This window comes from Corythoichthys intestinalis, chromosome 19 (genome assembly GCF_030265065.1).
Source record: "Corythoichthys intestinalis isolate RoL2023-P3 chromosome 19, ASM3026506v1, whole genome shotgun sequence".
Lineage (NCBI taxonomy): Eukaryota > Metazoa > Chordata > Actinopteri > Syngnathiformes > Syngnathidae > Corythoichthys > Corythoichthys intestinalis.
In genome coordinates, this window is record NC_080413.1 from 36,991,051 (window position 1) to 37,010,024 (window position 18,974).

Consider the following 18,974-nt stretch of genomic DNA (forward strand, 5'->3'; position numbering starts at 1 on the left):
TGAAACTTGTACAGTTCGAATTCGTAATACAGCGATCCTTGTTTCCACCCAGTTTCGAACTGGGGACCTTTTGCGTGTTAAGCAAACGTGATAACCACTACACTATGGAAACACACACAACAGGTTCCTTGGGTAGCAGGTCCGACTATACGCTTGCCTGGCTGAAGTGAAACTTGTAAATTTCGATTTCGTAAAAGACCAATCCTTGTTTCCACCCAGTTTCGAACAGGGGACCTTTTCATGTGAGGCAAACGTGATAACCGCTACACTATGGAAACACCCTTTTCACATCTATTGGACAGCACGCCTAACCACAAGCGTCACCAGTTGAATTGCAACAGATTCATGCCTTTTACAAAAGAATAGGTATCCATAACTCCACCCAGTTTCGAAATGGGGACCTTTTGTGTGTTAGGCAAACGAGATAACCACTGCTCTATGAAAACAGACAGACAAAAGCCCTTGGGTAGCAGGTCCGACCATGCGCTTGCCTGGCTGAAGTGAAACGTGTACATTTCGAATTCGTAAAAGACAGATCTTTGCTTCCACCCAGTTTTGAACTGGGGACCTTTTGCGTGTAAGGCAAACGTGATAACCGCTACACTATGGAAACAACCTCTTCACATCTAATGGACAGCACGCCCGACCACAAGCTTCACCAGTTGAATTGCAACATATTCATGCCAATTACAAAAGAATAGGTATCTTTAACTCAACCCAGTTTCGAAATGGGCACCTTTTGCGTGTTAGGCAAATGTGATAACCACTAAACTATGAAAACAGACACACAAAATCCCTTGGGTAGCAGGTCCAACCATACGCTTGCCTGGGTGAAGTGAAACTTGTACATTTCGAATTCGTAAAAGACCAATCCTTGTTTCCACCCAGTTTTGAACTGGGGACCTTCCGCGTGTTAAGCAAATGTGATAACCGCGACACTATGGAAACAGACACAACAAAAACCTTGGGTTGCAGGTCCGATTATACGCTTGCCTGGCTGAAGTGAAACTTGTACATTTCAAGCTCTTCACATCTATTGGACAGCACCAGATAACCACTACACTATGAAAACAGACACACAAAATCCCTTGGGTAGCAGGTCCGACCATGCGCTTGCCTGGCTGAAGTGAAACTTGTACATTTCGAATTCGTAAAAGACCAATCCTTGTTTCCACCCAGTTTCGAACTGGGGGACCTTTCGCGTGTCAGGCGAACGTGATAACCGCTACACTATGGAAACAACCTACTCAGACCTATTGGACAGCACGCCCAACCACAAGCTTCACCAGTTGAATTGCAACAGATTCATGCCTATTACAAAAGAATAGGTATCCATAACTCCACCCAGTTTCGAAATGGGGACCTTTTGTGTGTTAGGCAAACGAGATAACCACTGCACTATGAAAACAGACAGACAAAAGCCCTTGGGTAGCAGGTCCGACCATGCGCTTGCCTGGCTGATGTGAAACTTGTACATTTCAAATTCGTAAAAGACAGATCTTTGCTTCCACCCAGTTTCGAACTGAGGACCTTTTGCGTGTAAGGCAAACGTGATAACCGCTACACTATGGAAACAACCTCTTCACATCTAATGGACAGCACGCCCGACCACAAGCTTCACCAGTTGAATTGCAACAGACTCATGCCTATTACAAAAGAATAGGTATCCTTAAATCCACCCAGTTTTGAAATGGGCACCTTTTGCGTGTTAGGCAAACGAGAGAACCGCTACACTATGGAAACAGACACAACAAAAACCTTGGGTAGCAGGTCCGATTATACGCTTGCCTGGCTGAAGTGAAACTTGTACATTTCAAGCTCTTCACATCTATTGGACAGCACCAGATAACCACTACACTATGAAAACAGACACACAAAATCCCTTGGGTAGCAGGTCCAACTACACGCTTGCCTGGCTGAAGGGAAACTTGTACATTTCGAACTCGTAATACAGCGATCCTTGTTTCCACCCACTTTCGAACTGGGGACCTTTTGCATGTAAGGCAAACGTGATAACCGCTACACTATGGAAACAACCTCTTCACATTTAATGGACGGCACGCCCAACCACAAGCTTCACCAGTTGAATTGCAACAGATTCCTGCCTTTTACAAAGAATAGGTATCCATAACTCCACCCACTTTCAAGCGGGGACCTTTTGCGTGTTAGGCAAACGAGAGAACCATTGCACTATGAAAACAGACACAAAAAGCCCTTGGGTAGCAGGTCCGACCATGCGCTTGCCTGGCTGAAGGGAAACTTGTACATTTCGAATTCGTAGAAGACAGATCTTTGCTTCCACCCAGTTTCGAACTGGGGACCTTTTGCGTGTTAAGCAAACGTGATAACCACTACACTATGAAAACACACAGAATATGTTCCTTGGGTAGCAGGTCCGACTATACGCTTGCCTGGCTGAAGTGAAACTTGTACATTTCGAATTCGTAAAAGACCAATCCTTGTTTCCACCCAGTTTCGAACTGGGGACTTTTTCATGTGAGGCAAACGTGATAACCGCTACACTATGGAAACACCCTTTTCACATCTATTGGACAGCACGCCCAACCACAAGCTTCACCAGTTGAATTGCAACAGATTCATGCCTTTTACAAAAGAATAGGTATCCATAACTCCACCCAGTTTCGAAATGGGGACCTTTTGTGTGTTAGGCAAACGAGATAACCACTGCACCATTAAAACAGACAGACAAAAGCCCTTGGGTAGCAGGTCTGACCATGCGCTTGCCTGGCTGAAGTGAAACTTGTACATTTCGAATTCGTAAAAGACAGATCTTTGCTTCCAACCAGTTTCGAACTGGGGACCTTTTGCGTGTAAGGCAAACGTGATAACCGCTACACTATGGAAACAACCTCTTCACATCTAATGGACAGCACGCCCGACCACAAGCCTCACCGGTTGAATTGCAACAGATTCATGCCTATTACAAAAGAATAGGTATCCTTAAATCCACCCAGTTTTGAAATGGGCACCTTTTGCGTGTTAGGCAAACGAGAGAACCGCTACACTATGGAAACAGACACAACAAAAACCTTGGGTAGCAGGTCCGATTATACGCTTGCCTGGCTGAAGTGAAACTTGTACATTTCAAGCTCTTCACATCTATTGGACAGCACCAGATAACCACTACACTATGAAAACAGACACACAAAATCCCTTGGGTAGCAGGTCCAACTACACGCTTGCCTGGCTGAAGTGAAACTTGTACATTTCGAATTCGTAAAAGACCAATCCTTGTTTCCACCCAGTTTCGAACTGGGGGACCTTTTGCGTGTGAGGCAAACGTGATAACCGCTACACTATGTAAACAACCTACTCAGATCTATTGGACAGCACGCCCAACCACAAGCTTCACCAGTTGAATTGCAACAGATTCATGCCTATTACAAAAGAATAGGTATCCATAAATCCACCCAGTTTCAAAATGGGGACCTTTTGCGTGTTAGGCAAACGTGATAACTGCTACACTATGGAAACAGACACAACAAAAACCTTGGTTGCAGGTCCGATTATACGCTTGCCTGGCTGAGGTGAAACTTGTACATTTCAACCTCTTCACATCTATTGGACAGCACCAGATAACCTCTACACTATGAAAACAGACACACAAAATCCTTTGGGTAGCAGGTCCAACCATACGCTTGCCTGGCTGAAGTGAAACTTGTACATTTCGAATTCGTAAAAGACAGATCTTTGCTTCCACCCAGTTTCGAACTGGGGACCTTTTGCGTGTAAGGCAAACGTGATAACCGCTACACTATGGAAACAACCTCTTCACATCTAATGGACAGCACGCCCGACCACAAGCTTCACCAGTTGAATTGCAACAGATTCATGCCAATTACAAAAGAATAGGTATCCTTAACTCAACCCAGTTTCGAAATGGGCACCTTTTGCGTGTTAGGCAAACGAGAGAACCACTACACTATGAAAACAGACACACAAAATCCCTTGGGTAGCAGATCCGACTAGACGCTTGCCTGGCTGAAGTGAAACTTGTACATTTCGAATTCGTAAAAGACCAATCCTTGTTTCCACCCAGTTTCGAACTGGGGGACCTTTTGCGTGTGAGGCAAACGTGATAACTGCTACACTATGGAAACAACCTACTCAGATCTATTGGACAGCACGCCCAACCACAAGCTTCACCAGTTGAATTGCAACAGATTCATGCCTTTTACAAAAGAATAGGTATCCATAACTCTACCCAGTTTCAAGCGGGGACCTTTTGCGTGTTAGGCAAACGAGACAACCATTGCAATATGAAAACAGACACACAAAAGCCCTTGGGTAGCAGGTCCGACCATGCACTTGCCTGGCTGAAGGGAAACTTGTATATTTCGAATTCGTAATACAGCGATCCTTGTTTCCACGCAGTTTCAAACTGGGGACCTTTTGAGTGTTAAGCCAACGTGATAACCACTACACTATGGAAACACACACAACAGGTTCCTTGGGTAGCAGGTCCGACTATACGCTTGGCTGCACGCCCAACCACAAGCTTCACCAGTTGAATTGCAACAGATTCATGCCTTTTACAAAAGAATAGGTATCCATAACTCCACCCAGTTTCGAAATGGGGACCTTTTGTGTGTGAGGCAAACGAGATAACCACTGCACTATGAAAACAGACGGACAAAAGCCCTTGGGTAGCAGGTCCGACCATGCGCTTGCCTGGCTGAAGTGAAACTTGGACATTTCGAATTCGTAAAAGACCAATACTTGTTTCCACCCAGTTTCGAACTGGGGACCTCTTGCGTGTGAGGCAAACGTGATAACCGCTACACTATGGAAACACCCTTTTCACATATATTGGACAGCACGCACAACCACAAGCTTCACCAGTTGAATTGCAACAGATTCATCCCTTTTACAAAAGAGTAGGTATCCATACCTCCACCCAGTTTCGAAACAGGGACCTTTTGTGTGTTAGGCAAACGAGATAACCACTACACTATGAAAACAGAGACACAAAATCCCTTGGGTAGCAGGTCCAACCATACGCTTGCCTGGCTGAAGTGAAACTTGTACATTTCGAATTCGTAAAAGACCAATCCTTGTTTCCACCCAGTTTCGAACTGGGGGACCTTTTGCGTGTCAGGCGAACGTGATAACCGCTACACTATGGAAACAACCTACTCAGACCTATTGGACAGCACGCCCAACCACAAGCTTCACCAGTTGAATTGCAACAGATTCATGCCTATTACAAAAGAATAGGTATCCATAACTCCACCCAGTTTCGAAATGGGGACCTTTTGTGTGTTAGGCAAACGAGATAACCACTGCACTATGAAAACAGACAGACAAAATCCCTTGGGTAGCAGGTCCAACTACACGCTTGCCTGGCTGAAGGGAAACTTGTACATTTCGAATTCGTAATACAGGGATCTTTGTTTCCACCCACTTTCGAACTGGGGACCTTTTGCATGTAAGGCAAACGTGATAACCGCTACACTATGGAAACAACCTCTTCATATCTAATGGACGGCACGCCCAACCACAAGCTTCACCAGTTGAATTGCAACAGATTCCTGCCTTTTACAAAGAATAGGTATCCATAACTCCACCCAGTTTCAAGCGGGGACCTTTTGCGTGTTAGGCAAACGAGAGAACCATTGCACTATGAAAACAGACACACAAAATCCCTTGGGTAGCAGGTCCAACTACACGCTTGCCTGGCTGAAGTGAAACTTGTACATTTCGAATTCGTAAAAGACCAATCCTTGTTTCCACCCAGTTTCGAACTGGGGGACCTTTTGCGTGTGAGGCAAACGTGATAACCGCTACACTATGTAAACAACCTACTCAGATCTATTGGACAGCACGCCCAACCACAAGCTTCACCAGTTGAATTGCAACAGATTCATGCCTATTACAAAAGAATAGGTATCCATAAATCCACCCAGTTTCAAAATGGGGACCTTTTGCGTGTTAGGCAAACGTGATAACTGCTACACTATGGAAACAGACACAACAAAAACCTTGGTTGCAGGTCCGATTATACGCTTGCCTGGCTGAGGTGAAACTTGTACATTTCAACCTCTTCACATCTATTGGACAGCACCAGATAACCTCTACACTATGAAAACAGACACACAAAATCCTTTGGGTAGCAGGTCCAACCATACGCTTGCCTGGCTGAAGTGAAACTTGTACATTTCGAATTCGTAAAAGACAGATCTTTGCTTCCACCCAGTTTCGAACTGGGGACCTATTGCGTGTAAGGCAAACGTGATAACCGCTACACTATGGAAACAACCTCTTCACATCTAATGGACAGCACGCCCGACCACAAGCTTCACCAGTTGAATTGCAACAGATTCATGCCAATTACAAAAGAGTAGGTATCCATACCTCCACCCAGTTTCGAAACAGGGACCTTTTGTGTGTTAGGCAAACGAGAGAACCACTACACTATGAAAACAGACACACAAAATCCCTTGGGTAGCAGATCCGACTAGACGCTTGCCTGGCTGAAGTGAAACTTGTACATTTCGAATTCGTAAAAGACCAATCCTTGTTTCCACCCAGTTTCGAACTGGGGGACCTTTTGCGTGTGAGGCAAACGTGATAACCGCTACACTATGGAAACAACCTACTCAGATCTATTGGACAGCACGCCCAACCACAAGCTTCACCAGTTGAATTGCAACAGATTCATGCCTTTTACAAAAGAATAGGTATCCATAACTCTACCCAGTTTCAAGCGGGGACCTTTTGCGTGTTAGGCAAACGAGACAACCATTGCACTATGAAAACAGACACACAAAAGCCCTTGGGTAGCAGGTCCGACCATGCACTTGCCTGGCTGAAGGGAAACTTGTATATTTCGAATTCGTAATACAGCGATCCTTGTTTCCACCCAGTTTCGAACTGGGGACCTTTTGCGTGTTAAGCAAACGTGATAACCACTACACTATGGAAACACATACAACAGGTTCCTTGGGTAGCAGGTCCGACTATACGCTTGGCTGGCTGAAGTGAAACTTGTACTTTTCGAATTCGTAATACAGCGATCCTTGTTTCCACGCAGTTTCAAACTGGGGACCTTTTGAGTGTCAAGCAAACGTGATAACCACTACACTAGCCTGGCTGAAGTAAAACTTGTACATTTCGAATTCGTAATACAGCGATCCTTGTTTCCACGCAGTTTCAAACTGGGGACCTTTTGAGTGTTAAGCCAACGTGATAACCACTACACTATGGAAACACACACAACAGGTTCCTTGGGTAGCAGGTCCGACTATACGCTTGGCTGGCTGAAGTGAAACTTGTACATTTCGAATTCGTAATACAGCGATCCTTGTTTCCACGCAGTTTCGAACTGGGGACCTTTTGAGTGTTAAGCAAACGTGATAACCACTACACTATGGAAACACACACAACAGGTTCCTTGGGTAGCAGGTCCGACTATACGCTTGCCTGGCTGCAGTGAAACTTGTACATTTCGAATTCGTAAAAGACCAATCCTTGTTTCCACCCAGTTTCGAACTGGGGACCTTTTGCATGTGAGGCAAACGTGATAACCGCTACACTATGGAAACACCCTTCTCACATCTATTGGACAGCACGCCCAACCACAAGCTTCACCAGTTGAATTGCAACAGATTCATGCCTTTTACAAAAGAATAGGTATCCATACCTCCACCCAGTTTCGAAATGGGGACCTTTTGTGTGTTAGGCAAACGAGATAACCACTACACTATGAAAACAGAGTCAAAAAAATCCCTTGGGTAGCAGTTCCAACCATCCGCTTGCCTGGCTGAAGTGAAACTTGTACATTTCGAATTCGTAAAAGACCAATCCTTGTTTCCACCCAGTTTCGAACTGGGGACCTTTTGCATGTGAGGCAAACGTGATAACCGCTACACTATGGAAACACCTGTTTCACATATATTGGACAACACGCCCAACCACAAGCTTCACCAGTTGAATTGCAACAGATTCATGCCTTTTACAAAAGAATAGGTATCCATAACTCCACCCAGTTTCGAAATGGGGACTTTTTGTGTGTGAGGCAAACGAGATAACCACTGCACTATGAAAACAGACGGACAAAAGCCCTTGGGTAGCAGGTCCGACCATGCGCTTGCCTGGCTGAAGTGAAACTTGGACATTTCGAATTCGTAAAAGACCAATACTTGTTTCCACCCAGTTTCGAACTGGGGACCTTTTGCGTGTGAGGCAAACATGATAACCGCTACACTATGGAAACACCCTTTTCACATCTATTGGACAGCACGCCCAACCACAATCTTCACCAGTTGAATTGCAACAGATTCATGCCTTTTACAAAAGAGTAGGTATCCATACCTCCACCCAGTTTCGAAATGGGGACCTTTTGTGTGTTAGGCAAACGAGATAACAACTACACTATGAAAACAGAGACAAAAAAATCCCTTGGGTAGCAGTTCCAACCATCCGCTTGCCTGGCTGAAGTGAAACTTGTACATTTCGAATTCGTAAAAGACCAATCCTTGTTTCCACCCAGTTTCGAACTGGAGACCTTTTGCATGTGAGGCAAACATGATAACCGCTACACTATGGAAACACCCGTTTCACATATATTGGACAGCACGCCCAACCACAAGCTTCACCAGTTGAATTGCAACAGATTCATGCCTTTTACAAAAGAATAGGTATCCATAACTCCACCCAGTTTCGAAATGGGGACCTTTTGTGTGTGAGGCAAACGAGATAACCACTGCACTATGAAAACAGACGGACAAAAGCCCTTGGGTAGCAGGTCCGACCATGCGCTTGCCTGGCTGAAGTGAAACTTGGACATTTCGAATTCGTAAAAGACCAATACTTGTTTCCACCCAGTTTCGAACTGGGGACCTTTTGCGTGTGAGGCAAACGTGATAACCGCTACACTATGGAAACACCCTTTTCACATATATTGGACAGCACGCACAACCACAAGCTTCACCAGTTGAATTGCAACAGATTCATGCCTTTTACAAAAGAGTAGGTATCCATACCTCCACCCAGTTTCGAAACAGGGACCTTTTGTGTGTTAGGCAAACGAGATAACCACTACACTATGAAAACAGAGACACAAAATCCCTTGGGTAGCAGGTCCAACCATACGCTTGCCTGGCTGAAGTGAAACTTGTACATTTCGAATTCGTAAAAGACCAATCCTTGTTTCCACCCAGTTTCGAACAGGGGACCTTTTCATGTGAGGCAAACGTGATAACCGCTACACTATGGAAACACCCTTTTCACATCTATTGGACAGCACGCCTAACCACAAGCGTCACCAGTTGAATTGCAACAGATTCATGCCTTTTACAAAAGAATAGGTATCCATAACTCCACCCAGTTTCGAAATGGGGACCTTTTGTGTGTTAGGCAAACGAGATAACCACTGCACTATGAAAACAGACAGACAAAAGCCCTTGGGTAGCAGGTCCGACCATGCGCTTGCCTGGCTGAAGTGAAACGTGTACATTTCGAATTCGTAAAAGACAGATCTTTGCTTCCACCCAGTTTTGAACTGGGGACCTTTTGCGTGTAAGGCAAACGTGATAACCGCTACACTATGGAAACAACCTCTTCACATCTAATGGACAGCACGCCCGACCACAAGCTTCACCAGTTGAATTGCAACATATTCATGCCAATTACAAAAGAATAGGTATCTTTAACTCAACCCAGTTTCGAAATGGGCACCTTTTGCGTGTTAGGCAAATGTGATAACCACTACACTATGAAAACAGACACACAAAATCCCTTGGGTAGCAGGTCCGACCATGCGCTTGCCTGGCTGAAGTGAAACTTGTACATTTCGAATTCGTAAAAGACCAATCCTTGTTTCCACCCAGTTTCGAACTGGGGGACCTTTTGCGTGTCAGGCGAACGTGATAACCGCTACACTATGGAAACAACCTACTCAGACCTATTGGACAGCACGCCCAACCACAAGCTTCACCAGTTGAATTGCAACAGATTCATGCCTATTACAAAAGAATAGGTATCCATAACTCCACCCAGTTTCGAAATTGGGACCTTTTGTGTGTTAGGCAAACGAGATAACCACTGCACTATGAAAACAGACAGACAAAAGCCCTTGGGTAGCAGGTCCGACCATGCGCTTGCCTGGCTGAAGTGAAACTTGTACATTTCAAATTCGTAAAAGACAGATCTTTGCTTCCACCCAGTTTCGAACTGGGGACCTTTTGCGTGTAAGGCAAACGTGATAACCGCTACACTATGGAAACAACCTCTTCACATCTAATGGACAGCACGCCCGACCACAAGCTTCACCAGTTGAATTGCAACAGACTCATGCCTATTACAAAAGAATAGGTATCCTTAAATCCACCCAGTTTTGAAATGGGCACCTTTTGCGTGTTAGGCAAACGAGAGAACCGCTACACTATGGAAACAGACACAACAAAAACCTTGGGTAGCAGGTCCGATTATACGCTTGCCTGGCTGAAGTGAAACTTGTACATTTCAAGCTCTTCACATCTATTGGACAGCACCAGATAACCACTACACTATGAAAACAGACACACAAAATCCCTTGGGTAGCAGGTCCAACTACACGCTTGCCTGGCTGAAGGGAAACTTGTACATTTCGAACTCGTAATACAGCGATCCTTGTTTCCACCCACTTTCGAACTGGGGACCTTTTGCATGTAAGGCAAACGTGATAACCGCTACACTATGGAAACAACCTCTTCACATTTAATGGACGGCACGCCCAACCACAAGCTTCACCAGTTGAATTGCAACAGATTCCTGCCTTTTACAAAGAATAGGTATCCATAACTCCACCCACTTTCAAGCGGGGACCTTTTGCGTGTTAGGCAAACGAGAGAACCATTGCACTATGAAAACAGACACAAAAAGCCCTTGGGTAGCAGGTCCGACCATGCGCTTGCCTGGCTGAAGGGAAACTTGTACATTTCGAATTCGTAAAAGACAGATCTTTGCTTCCACCCAGTTTCGAACTGGGGACCTTTTGCGTGTTAAGCAAACGTGATAACCACTACACTATGAAAACACACAGAATATGTTCCTTGGGTAGCAGGTCCGACTATACGCTTGCCTGGCTGAAGTGAAACTTGTACATTTCGAATTCGTAAAAGACCAATCCTTGTTTCCACCCAGTTTCGAACTGGGGACTTTTTCATGTGAGGCAAACGTGATAACCGCTACACTATGGAAACACCCTTTTCACCTCTATTGGACAGCACGCCCAACCACAAGCTTCACCAGTTGAATTGCAACAGATTCATGCCTTTTACAAAAGAATAGGTATCCATAACTCCACCCAGTTTCGAAATGGGGACCTTTTGTGTGTTAGGCAAACGAGATAACCACTGCACCATGAAAACAGACAGACAAAAGCCCTTGGGTAGCAGGTCTGACCATGCGCTTGCCTGGCTGAAGTGAAACTTGTACATTTCGAATTCGTAAAAGACAGATCTTTGCTTCCAACCAGTTTCGAACTGGGGACCTTTTGCGTGTAAGGCAAACGTGATAACCGCTACACTATGGAAACAACCTCTTCACATCTAATGGACAGCACGCCCGACCACAAGCCTCACCAGTTGAATTGCAACAGATTCATGCCTATTACAAAAGAATAGGTATCCTTAAATCCACCCAGTTTTGAAATGGGCACCTTTTGCGTGTTAGGCAAACGAGAGAACCGCTACACTATGGAAACAGACACAACAAAAACCTTGGGTAGCAGGTCCGATTATACGCTTGCCTGGCTGAAGTGAAACTTGTACATTTCAAGCTCTTCACATCTATTGGACAGCACCAGATAACCACTACACTATGAAAACAGACACACAAAATCCCTTGGGTAGCAGGTCCAACTACACGCTTGCCTGGCTGAAGTGAAACTTGTACATTTCGAATTCGTAAAAGACCAATCCTTGTTTCCACCCAGTTTCGAACTGGGGGACCTTTTGCGTGTGAGGCAAACATGATAACCGCTACACTATGGAAACAACCTACTCAGATCTATTGGACAGCACGCCCAACCACAAGCTTCACCAGTTGAACTGCAACAGATTCATGCCTATTACAAAAGAATAGGTATCCATAAATCCACCCAGTTTCAAAATGGGGACCTTTTGCGTGTTAGGCAAACGTGATAACTGCTACACTATGGAAACAGACAAAACAAAAACCTTGGTTGCAGGTCCGATAATACGCTTGCCTGGCTTAAGTGAAACTTGTACATTTCAACCTCTTCACATCTATTGGACAGCACCAGATACCCTCTACACTATGAAAACAGACACACAAAATCCCTTGGGTAGTAGGTCCAACCATACGCTTGCCTGGCTGAAGTGAAACTTGTACATTTTGAATTCGTAATACAGCGATCCTTGCTTCCACGCAGTTTCGAACTGGAGACCTTTTGTGTGTTAAGCAAACGCGATAACAACTACACTATGGAATCACACACAACAGGTTCCTAGGGTAGCAGGTCCGACTATACGCTTGCCTGGCTGAAGTGAAACTTGTACATTTCGAATTCGTAAAAGACCAATCCTTGTTTCCACCCAGTTTCGAACTGGGGACCTTTTGCGTGTTAAGCAAACGTGATAACCACTAAACTATGGAAACACACAGAATATGTTCCTTGGGTAGCAGGTCCGACTATACGCTTGCCTGGCTGAAGTGAAACTTGTACATTTCGAATTCGTAAAAGACAGATCTTTGCTTCCACCCAGTTTCGAACTGGGGACCTTTTGCGTGTAAGGCAAACGTGATAACCGCTACACTATGGAAACAACCTCTTCACATCTAATGGACAGCACGCCCGACCACAAGCTTCACCAGTTGAATTGCAACAGATTCATGCCAATTACAAAAGAATAAGTATCCTTAACTCAACCCAGTTTCGAAATGGGCACCTTTTGCGTGTTAGGCAAACGAGAGAACCACTACACTATGAAAACAGACACACAAAATCCCTTGGGTAGCAGATCCGACTAGACGCTTGGCTGGCTGAAGTGAAACTTGTACATTTCGAATTCGTAAAAGACCAATCCTTGTTTCCACCCAGTTTCGAACTGGGGACCTTTTGCATGTGAGGCAAACGTGATAACCGCTACACTATGGAAACACCCTTCTCACATCTATTGGACAGCACGCCCAACCACAAGCTTCACCAGTTGAATTGCAACAGATTCATGCCTTTTACAAAAGAGTAGGTATCCATCCCTCCACCCAGTTTCGAAACGGGGAGCTTTTGTGTGTTAGGCAAACGAGATAACCACTACACTATGAAAACAGAGACAAAAAAATCCCTTGGGTAGCAGTTCCAACCATCCGCTTGCCTGGCTGAAGTGAAACTTGTACATTTCGAATTCGTAAAAGACCAATCCTTGTTTCCACCCAGTTTCGAACTGGGGACCTTTTGCATGTGAGGCAAACGTGATAACCGCTACACTATGGAAACACCCTTTTCACATATATTGGACAGCACGCCCAACCACAAGCTTCACCAGTTGAATTGCAACAGATTCATGCCTTTTACAAAAGAATAGGTATCCATAACTCCACCCAGTTTCGAAATGGGGACCTTTTGTGTGTTAGGCAAACGAGATGACCACTGCACTATGAAAACAGACGGAAAAAAGCCATTGGGTAGCAGGTCCGACCATGCGCTTGCCTGGCTGAAGTGAAACTTATACATTTCGAATTCGTAAAAGACCAATACTTGTTTCCACCCAGTTTCGAACTGGGGACCTTTTGCGTGTGAGGCAAACGTGATAACCGCTACACGATGGAAACACCCTTTTCACATCTATTGGACAGCACGCCCAACCACAAGCTTCACCAGTTGAATTGCAACAGATTCATGCCTTTTACAAAAGAATAGGTATCCATACCTCCACCCAGTTTCGAAACGGGGACCTTTTGTGTGTTAGGCAAACGAGATAACCACTACACTATGAAAACAGAGACACAAAATCCCTTGGGTAGCAGGTCCAACCATACGCTTGCCTGGCTGAAGTGAAACTTGTACATTTCGAATTCGTAAAAGACCAATCCTTGTTTCCACCCAGTTTCGAACTGGGGGACCTTTTGCGTGTCAGGCGAACGTGATAACCGCTACACTATGGAAACAACCTACTCAGACCTATTGGACAGCACGCCCAACCACAAGCTTCACCAGTTGAATTGCAACAGATTCATGCCTATTACAAAAGAATAGGTATCCATAACTCCACCCAGTTTCGAAATGGGGACCTTTTGTGTGTTAGGCAAACGAGATAACCACTGCACTATGAAAACAGACAGACAAAATCCCTTGGGTAGCAGGTCCAACTACACGCTTGCCTGGCTGAAGGGAAACTTGTACATTTCGAATTCGTAATACAGGGATCCTTGTTTCCACCCACTTTCGAACTGGGGACCTTTTGCATGTAAGGCAAACGTGATAACCGCTACACTATGGAAACAACCTCTTCATATCTAATGGACGGCACGCCCAACCACAAGCTTCACCAGTTGAATTGCAACAGATTCCTGCCTTTTACAAAGAATAGGTATCCATAACTCCACCCAGTTTCAAGCGGGGACCTTTTGCGTGTTAGGCAAACGAGAGAACCATTGCACTATGAAAACAGACACACAAAAGCCCTTGGGTAGCAGGTCCGACCATGCGCTTGCCTGGCTGAAGGGAAACTTGTACATTTCGAATTCGTAAAAGACAAATCTTTGCTTCCACCCAGTTTCGAACTGGGGACCTTTTGCGTGTTAGGCAAACGTGATAACCGCTACACTATGGAAACACACACACAACAGGTTCCTTGGGTAGCAGGTCCGACTATACGCTTGCCTGGCTGAAGTGAAACTTGTACAGTTCGAATTCGTAATACAGCGATCCTTGTTTCCACCCAGTTTCGAACTGGGGACCTTTTGCGTGTTAAACAAACGTGATAACCACTACACTATGGAAACACACACAACAGGTTCCTTGGGTAGCAGGTCCGACTATACGCTTGCCTGGCTGAAGTGAAACTTGTACATTTCGAATTCGTAAAAGACAGATCTTTGTTTCCACCCAGTTTCGAACTGGGGACCTTTTGCGTGTTAAGCAAACGTGATAACCACTACACTATGGAAACACACACAGCAGGTTCCTTGGGTAGCAGGTCCGACTATACGCTTGCATGGCTGAAGTGAAACTTGTACATTTCGAATTCGTAAAAGACCAATCCTTGTTTCCACCCCATTTCGAACTGGGGACCTTTTGCGTGTAAGGCAAACGTGATAACTGCGACACTATAGAAACACACACAACAGGTTCCTTGGGTAGCAGGTCCGACTATACGCTTGCCTGCCTGAAGTGAAATTTGTACATTTCGAATTCGTAATACAGCGATCCTTGTTTGCACCCAGTTTCGAACTGGGGACCTTTTGCGTGTTAAGCAAACGTGATAACCACTACACTATGGAAACACACACAGAAGGTTCCTTGGGTAGCAGGTCCGACTATACGCTTGCCTGGCTGAAGTGAAACTTGTACATTTCGAATTCGTAATACAGCGATCCTTGTTTGCACCCAGTTTCGAACTGGGGACCTTTTGCGTGTTAAGCAAACGTGATAACCACTACACTATGGAAACACACACAGAAGGTTCCTTGGGTAGCAGGTCCGACTATACGCTTGCCTGGCTGAAGTGAAACTTGTACATTTCGAATTCGTAATACAGAGATCCTTGTTTCCACCCAGTTTCGAACTGGGGACCTTTTGCGTGTTAAGCAAACGTGATAACCACTACACTATGGAAAAACACAGAATATGTTCCTTGGGTAGCAGGTCCGACTATACGCTTGCCTGGCTGAAGTGAAACTTTTACATTTCAAATTCGTAAAAGACCAATCCTTGTTTCCACCCAGTTTCGAACTGGGGACTTTTTCATGTGAGGCAAACGTGATAACCGCTACACTATGGAAACACCCTTTTCACATCTATTGGACAGCACGCCCAACCACAAGCTTCACCAGTTGAATTGCAACAGATTCATGCTTTTTACAAAAGAATAGGTATCCATAACTCCACCCAGTTTCGAAATGGGGACCTTTTGTGTGTTAGGCAAACGAGATAACCACTGCACCATGAAAACAGACAGACAGAAGCCCTTGGGTAGCAGGTCCGACCATGCGCTTGCCTGGCTGAAGTGAAACTTGTACATTTCGAATTCGTAAAAGACAGATCTTTGCTTCCAACCAGTTTCGAACTGGGGACCTTTTGCGTGTAAGGCAAACGTGATAACCGCTACACTATGGAAACAACCTCTTCACATCTAATGGACAGCACGCCCGACCACAAGCCTCACCGGTTGAATTGCAACAGATTCATGCCTGTTACAAAAGAATAGGTATCCTTAAATCCACCCAGTTTTGAAATGGGCACCTTTTGCGTGTTAGGCAAACGAGAGAACCGCTACACTATGGAAACAGACACAACAAAAACCTTGGGTAGCAGGTCCGATTATACGCTTGCCTGGCTGAAGTGAAACTTGTACATTTCAAGCTCTTCACATCTATTGGACAGCACCAGATAACCACTACACTATGAAAACAGACACACAAAATCCCTTGGGTAGCAGGTCCAACTACACGCTTGCCTGGCTGAAGTGAAACTTGTACATTTCGAATTCGTAAAAGACCAATCCTTGATTCCACCCAGTTTCGAACTGGGGGACCTTTTGCGTGTGAGGCAAACGTGATAACCGCTACACTATGGAAACAACCTACTCAGATCTATTGGACAGCATGCCCAACCACAAGCTTCACCAGTTGAATTGCAACAGATTCATGCCTATTACAAAAGAATAGGTATCCATAAATCCACCCAGTTTCAAAATGGGGACCTTTTGCGTGTTAGGCAAACGTGATAACTGCTACACTATGGAAACAGACACAACAAAAACCTTGGTTGCAGGTCCGATTATACGCTTGCCTGGCTGAAGTGAAACTTGTACATTTCAACCTCTTCACATCTATTGGACAGCACCAGATACCCTCTACACTATGAAAACAGACAGACAAAATCCCTTGGGTAGCAGGTCCAACCATACGCTTGCCTGGCTGAAGTGAAACTTGTACATTTTGAATTCGTAATACAGCGATCCTTGTTTCCACGCAGTTTCGAACTGGAGACATTTTGCGTGTTAAGCAAACGTGATAACCACTACACTATGGAAACACACACAACAGGTTCCTTGGGTAGCAGGTCCGACTATACGCTTGGCTGGCTGAAGTGAAACTTGTACATTTCGAATTCGTAATACAGCGATCCATGTTTTCACCCAGTTTCGAACTGGGGACCTTTTGCATGTAAGGCAAACGAGATAACCACTACACTATGGAAACACACACAGAAGGTTCCTTGGGTAGCAGGTCCGACTATACGCTTGCCTGGCTGAAGTGAAACTTGTACATTTCAAATTCGTAAAAGACCAATCCTTGTTTCCACCCAGTTTCGAACTGGGGGACCTTTTGCGTGTGAGGCAAACGTGATAACCGCTACACTATGGAAACAACCTACTCAGATGTATTGGACAGCACGCCCAACCACAAGCTTCACCAGTTGAATTGCAACAGATTCATGCCTTTTACAAAAGAATAGGTATCCATAACTCCACCCAGTTTCAAGCGGGGACCTTTTGCGTGTTAGGCAAACGAGAGAACCATTGCACTATGAAAACAGACACACAAAAGCCCTTGGGTAGCAGGTCCGACCATGCGCTTGCCTGGCTGAAGGGAAACTTGTATATTTCGAATTCGTAATACAGCGATCCTTGTTTCCACCCAGTTTCGAACTGGGGACCTTTTGCGTGTTAAGCAAACGTGATAACCACTACACTATGGAAACACACACAACAGGTTCCTTGGGTAGCAGGTCCGACTATACGCTTGGCTGGCTGAAGTGAAACTTGTACATTTCGAATTCGTAATACAGCGATCCATGTTTCCACCCAGTTTCGAACTGGGGACCTTTTGCGTGTTAAGCAAACGTGATAACCACTACACTATGGAAACACACACAACAGGTTCCTTGGGTAGCAGGTCCGACTATACGCTTGGCTGGCTGAAGTGAAACTTGTATATTTCGAATTCGTAATACAGCGATCCATGTTTCCACCCAGTTTCGAACTGGGGACCTTTTGCGTGTTAAGCAAACGTGATAACCACTACACTATGGAAACACACACAACAGGTTCCTTGGGTAGCAGGACTATACGCTTGGCTGGCTGAAGTGAAACTTGTACATTTCGAATTCGTAAAAGACCAATCCTTATTTCCACCCAGTTTCGAACTGGGGACCTTTTCATGTGAGGCAAACGTGATAACCGCTACACTATGGAAACACCATTTTCACATCTATTGGACAGCACGGCCAACCACAAGCTTCACCAGTTGAATTGCAACAGATTCATGCCTTTTACAAAAGAATAGGTATCCATAACTCCACCCAGTTTCGAAATGGGGACCTTTTGTGTGTTAGGCAAACGAGATAACCACTGCACTATGAAAACAGACAGACAAAAGCCCTTGGGTAGCAGGTCCGACCATGCGCTTGCCTGGCTGAAGTGAAACTTGTACATTTCGAATTCGTAAAAGACAGATCTTTGCTTCCACCCAGTTTCGAACTGGGGACCTTTTGCGTGTAAGGCGAACGTGATAACCGCTACACTATGGAAACAACCTCTTCACATCTAATGGACAGCACGCCCAACCACAAGCTTCACCAGTTGAATTGCAACAGATTCATGCCTATTACAAAAGAATAGGTATCATTAACTCAACCCAGTTTCGAAATGGGCACCTGTTGCGTGTTAGGCAAACGAGAGAACCACTACACTATGAAAACAGACACACAAAATCCCTTGGGTAGCAGGTCCGACTAGACGCTTGCCTGGCTGAAGTGAAACTTGTACATTTCGAATTCGTAA

At 45.0% G+C, this 18,974-nt stretch overlaps 1 protein-coding gene and 52 non-coding genes across 56 annotated transcripts in view; all 53 read right to left on the reverse strand.

Moving 5' to 3' along the window:
* Positions 1 to 18,974, reverse strand: part of LOC130907954 (tyrosine-protein kinase Fyn) — a 258,147-nt gene that overhangs the window by 49,952 nt on the left and 189,221 nt on the right. The window lies entirely within an intron of this gene.
* Positions 40 to 112, reverse strand: trnav-aac (transfer RNA valine (anticodon AAC)). The gene has a single exon. It is a non-coding gene; the product is annotated as a tRNA-Val (tRNA).
* trnav-uac (transfer RNA valine (anticodon UAC)) lies at positions 541 to 613 on the reverse strand. Its single transcript has one exon. It is a non-coding gene; the product is annotated as a tRNA-Val (tRNA).
* Positions 1,167 to 1,240, reverse strand: trnav-gac (transfer RNA valine (anticodon GAC)). The gene has a single exon. It is a non-coding gene; the product is annotated as a tRNA-Val (tRNA).
* trnav-uac (transfer RNA valine (anticodon UAC)) lies at positions 1,503 to 1,575 on the reverse strand. The gene has a single exon. It is a non-coding gene; the product is annotated as a tRNA-Val (tRNA).
* On the reverse strand, positions 1,962 to 2,034 carry trnav-uac (transfer RNA valine (anticodon UAC)). The gene has a single exon. It is a non-coding gene; the product is annotated as a tRNA-Val (tRNA).
* trnav-aac (transfer RNA valine (anticodon AAC)) lies at positions 2,294 to 2,366 on the reverse strand. The gene has a single exon. It is a non-coding gene; the product is annotated as a tRNA-Val (tRNA).
* Positions 2,461 to 2,532, reverse strand: trnav-cac (transfer RNA valine (anticodon CAC)). Its single transcript has one exon. It is a non-coding gene; the product is annotated as a tRNA-Val (tRNA).
* On the reverse strand, positions 2,795 to 2,867 carry trnav-uac (transfer RNA valine (anticodon UAC)). Its single transcript has one exon. It is a non-coding gene; the product is annotated as a tRNA-Val (tRNA).
* On the reverse strand, positions 3,713 to 3,785 carry trnav-uac (transfer RNA valine (anticodon UAC)). The gene has a single exon. It is a non-coding gene; the product is annotated as a tRNA-Val (tRNA).
* trnav-cac (transfer RNA valine (anticodon CAC)) lies at positions 4,048 to 4,121 on the reverse strand. Its single transcript has one exon. It is a non-coding gene; the product is annotated as a tRNA-Val (tRNA).
* On the reverse strand, positions 4,742 to 4,814 carry trnav-cac (transfer RNA valine (anticodon CAC)). The gene has a single exon. It is a non-coding gene; the product is annotated as a tRNA-Val (tRNA).
* On the reverse strand, positions 5,077 to 5,150 carry trnav-gac (transfer RNA valine (anticodon GAC)). The gene has a single exon. It is a non-coding gene; the product is annotated as a tRNA-Val (tRNA).
* On the reverse strand, positions 5,413 to 5,485 carry trnav-uac (transfer RNA valine (anticodon UAC)). Its single transcript has one exon. It is a non-coding gene; the product is annotated as a tRNA-Val (tRNA).
* On the reverse strand, positions 6,205 to 6,277 carry trnav-uac (transfer RNA valine (anticodon UAC)). Its single transcript has one exon. It is a non-coding gene; the product is annotated as a tRNA-Val (tRNA).
* On the reverse strand, positions 6,540 to 6,613 carry trnav-cac (transfer RNA valine (anticodon CAC)). Its single transcript has one exon. It is a non-coding gene; the product is annotated as a tRNA-Val (tRNA).
* trnav-aac (transfer RNA valine (anticodon AAC)) lies at positions 6,875 to 6,947 on the reverse strand. The gene has a single exon. It is a non-coding gene; the product is annotated as a tRNA-Val (tRNA).
* Positions 7,326 to 7,398, reverse strand: trnav-aac (transfer RNA valine (anticodon AAC)). The gene has a single exon. It is a non-coding gene; the product is annotated as a tRNA-Val (tRNA).
* trnav-cac (transfer RNA valine (anticodon CAC)) lies at positions 7,493 to 7,565 on the reverse strand. Its single transcript has one exon. It is a non-coding gene; the product is annotated as a tRNA-Val (tRNA).
* On the reverse strand, positions 7,829 to 7,901 carry trnav-cac (transfer RNA valine (anticodon CAC)). Its single transcript has one exon. It is a non-coding gene; the product is annotated as a tRNA-Val (tRNA).
* trnav-cac (transfer RNA valine (anticodon CAC)) lies at positions 8,164 to 8,236 on the reverse strand. The gene has a single exon. It is a non-coding gene; the product is annotated as a tRNA-Val (tRNA).
* trnav-cac (transfer RNA valine (anticodon CAC)) lies at positions 8,500 to 8,572 on the reverse strand. Its single transcript has one exon. It is a non-coding gene; the product is annotated as a tRNA-Val (tRNA).
* trnav-cac (transfer RNA valine (anticodon CAC)) lies at positions 8,835 to 8,907 on the reverse strand. Its single transcript has one exon. It is a non-coding gene; the product is annotated as a tRNA-Val (tRNA).
* On the reverse strand, positions 9,504 to 9,576 carry trnav-uac (transfer RNA valine (anticodon UAC)). Its single transcript has one exon. It is a non-coding gene; the product is annotated as a tRNA-Val (tRNA).
* Positions 9,839 to 9,912, reverse strand: trnav-gac (transfer RNA valine (anticodon GAC)). Its single transcript has one exon. It is a non-coding gene; the product is annotated as a tRNA-Val (tRNA).
* On the reverse strand, positions 10,175 to 10,247 carry trnav-uac (transfer RNA valine (anticodon UAC)). Its single transcript has one exon. It is a non-coding gene; the product is annotated as a tRNA-Val (tRNA).
* Positions 10,634 to 10,706, reverse strand: trnav-uac (transfer RNA valine (anticodon UAC)). Its single transcript has one exon. It is a non-coding gene; the product is annotated as a tRNA-Val (tRNA).
* trnav-aac (transfer RNA valine (anticodon AAC)) lies at positions 10,966 to 11,038 on the reverse strand. Its single transcript has one exon. It is a non-coding gene; the product is annotated as a tRNA-Val (tRNA).
* trnav-cac (transfer RNA valine (anticodon CAC)) lies at positions 11,133 to 11,204 on the reverse strand. Its single transcript has one exon. It is a non-coding gene; the product is annotated as a tRNA-Val (tRNA).
* On the reverse strand, positions 11,467 to 11,539 carry trnav-uac (transfer RNA valine (anticodon UAC)). The gene has a single exon. It is a non-coding gene; the product is annotated as a tRNA-Val (tRNA).
* trnav-cac (transfer RNA valine (anticodon CAC)) lies at positions 11,926 to 11,999 on the reverse strand. Its single transcript has one exon. It is a non-coding gene; the product is annotated as a tRNA-Val (tRNA).
* Positions 12,552 to 12,624, reverse strand: trnav-aac (transfer RNA valine (anticodon AAC)). Its single transcript has one exon. It is a non-coding gene; the product is annotated as a tRNA-Val (tRNA).
* Positions 12,719 to 12,791, reverse strand: trnav-uac (transfer RNA valine (anticodon UAC)). Its single transcript has one exon. It is a non-coding gene; the product is annotated as a tRNA-Val (tRNA).
* trnav-cac (transfer RNA valine (anticodon CAC)) lies at positions 13,054 to 13,126 on the reverse strand. The gene has a single exon. It is a non-coding gene; the product is annotated as a tRNA-Val (tRNA).
* trnav-cac (transfer RNA valine (anticodon CAC)) lies at positions 13,390 to 13,462 on the reverse strand. The gene has a single exon. It is a non-coding gene; the product is annotated as a tRNA-Val (tRNA).
* On the reverse strand, positions 13,725 to 13,797 carry trnav-cac (transfer RNA valine (anticodon CAC)). Its single transcript has one exon. It is a non-coding gene; the product is annotated as a tRNA-Val (tRNA).
* trnav-gac (transfer RNA valine (anticodon GAC)) lies at positions 14,060 to 14,133 on the reverse strand. Its single transcript has one exon. It is a non-coding gene; the product is annotated as a tRNA-Val (tRNA).
* Positions 14,396 to 14,468, reverse strand: trnav-uac (transfer RNA valine (anticodon UAC)). The gene has a single exon. It is a non-coding gene; the product is annotated as a tRNA-Val (tRNA).
* On the reverse strand, positions 14,729 to 14,801 carry trnav-aac (transfer RNA valine (anticodon AAC)). Its single transcript has one exon. It is a non-coding gene; the product is annotated as a tRNA-Val (tRNA).
* On the reverse strand, positions 14,898 to 14,970 carry trnav-aac (transfer RNA valine (anticodon AAC)). The gene has a single exon. It is a non-coding gene; the product is annotated as a tRNA-Val (tRNA).
* Positions 15,065 to 15,137, reverse strand: trnav-aac (transfer RNA valine (anticodon AAC)). Its single transcript has one exon. It is a non-coding gene; the product is annotated as a tRNA-Val (tRNA).
* trnav-aac (transfer RNA valine (anticodon AAC)) lies at positions 15,399 to 15,471 on the reverse strand. Its single transcript has one exon. It is a non-coding gene; the product is annotated as a tRNA-Val (tRNA).
* Positions 15,566 to 15,638, reverse strand: trnav-aac (transfer RNA valine (anticodon AAC)). The gene has a single exon. It is a non-coding gene; the product is annotated as a tRNA-Val (tRNA).
* trnav-aac (transfer RNA valine (anticodon AAC)) lies at positions 15,733 to 15,807 on the reverse strand. Its single transcript has one exon. It is a non-coding gene; the product is annotated as a tRNA-Val (tRNA).
* On the reverse strand, positions 15,900 to 15,971 carry trnav-cac (transfer RNA valine (anticodon CAC)). Its single transcript has one exon. It is a non-coding gene; the product is annotated as a tRNA-Val (tRNA).
* On the reverse strand, positions 16,234 to 16,306 carry trnav-uac (transfer RNA valine (anticodon UAC)). Its single transcript has one exon. It is a non-coding gene; the product is annotated as a tRNA-Val (tRNA).
* Positions 16,693 to 16,766, reverse strand: trnav-cac (transfer RNA valine (anticodon CAC)). The gene has a single exon. It is a non-coding gene; the product is annotated as a tRNA-Val (tRNA).
* Positions 17,319 to 17,391, reverse strand: trnav-uac (transfer RNA valine (anticodon UAC)). Its single transcript has one exon. It is a non-coding gene; the product is annotated as a tRNA-Val (tRNA).
* Positions 17,486 to 17,559, reverse strand: trnav-cac (transfer RNA valine (anticodon CAC)). The gene has a single exon. It is a non-coding gene; the product is annotated as a tRNA-Val (tRNA).
* On the reverse strand, positions 17,821 to 17,893 carry trnav-aac (transfer RNA valine (anticodon AAC)). The gene has a single exon. It is a non-coding gene; the product is annotated as a tRNA-Val (tRNA).
* trnav-aac (transfer RNA valine (anticodon AAC)) lies at positions 17,988 to 18,060 on the reverse strand. The gene has a single exon. It is a non-coding gene; the product is annotated as a tRNA-Val (tRNA).
* Positions 18,155 to 18,227, reverse strand: trnav-aac (transfer RNA valine (anticodon AAC)). Its single transcript has one exon. It is a non-coding gene; the product is annotated as a tRNA-Val (tRNA).
* On the reverse strand, positions 18,652 to 18,724 carry trnav-uac (transfer RNA valine (anticodon UAC)). The gene has a single exon. It is a non-coding gene; the product is annotated as a tRNA-Val (tRNA).